This window comes from Fukomys damarensis, unplaced genomic scaffold (assembly GCF_012274545.1).
Source record: "Fukomys damarensis isolate Sample0158 unplaced genomic scaffold, DMR_v1.0_HiC HiC_scaffold_3, whole genome shotgun sequence".
Classification (NCBI taxonomy): Eukaryota; Metazoa; Chordata; class Mammalia; order Rodentia; family Bathyergidae; genus Fukomys; species Fukomys damarensis.
The window spans coordinates 11,636,723-11,637,623 of NW_022900915.1; positions in this window are offsets into that span (position 1 = coordinate 11,636,723).

The following is a 901-nucleotide window of genomic DNA, read 5'->3' on the forward strand; positions in this document are numbered from 1 at the left end:
GGGTCCGCCCCGCCCCTGCTGGCTCCAGCCTGTCCGACCTCACGGATTCTTTCTTCCTCGGCCCGGACTCTTCTCCCCACGGTCCCAAACCTCTCTGTCCTGTCCCAACTCGAACCGCCTGGACCGAGGGCAGACGACCTACTCTATCCCCACCCCACCCCCATGCAACGTCGGCCAGGCTTCCCGGTGCGCCCGGCCCAGCCGTCCAGCAGAGTCCGGCTGCTCTGTGAAGACTCCAGCCGGCCTAGAACCTAGGCTGCTAGAATAAGCCCCTGGTGACCCACCTCCTCCACCTGCAAGTTCCCCAGGTGCGGGTGCGGCCGGGAGCTGCTTTCCGGGCCCAGGAGGCCTGTGGCTTCCTCCTAACCCTGGCGATTCTCGATTCTCGCTTTGTTTTGAGGATGACTCCTGGGCCCACTCTCCCTCTCCCCAGGCCTCCAGTCTCAGGAAGTTTGCTGAGTATTCTTTAGAACAGTGAGAGTTCAGGGGCTCAGTAATCGGGCCAGGCGCTTCTGCTGGGCTCCCAAAGCTTACAAGCCCCATTTCCCAAAATAACAGCTACTAATTCGTGCTAGCAATGCTTTTGGGTTCCTCTCGCCACCCTATGTAGATGAGGAAAGCACTATATGGATGAGGATTAGCCTGAGATCACTTGCTTAAGAGCAGAGCCATCCAACGACTTACTCAGTTAACCATCCACAAATATTTATTGACAGCCGACTGCGTGCAGGGCTCCACTTCTGACTTCCAGGGCTCCAGACCTCTTAGCCGCCTGATCTTGCTTAAGTTTCAGGGCCCCACCCCACCACCCCACCCAAGCCTCTTTCCCTCTTCTTCTCACTTCTTCCCCAAGCTAGCAAACTTGGTGAACAATGCATGGGGAATCCCAGGACTGCAGCGG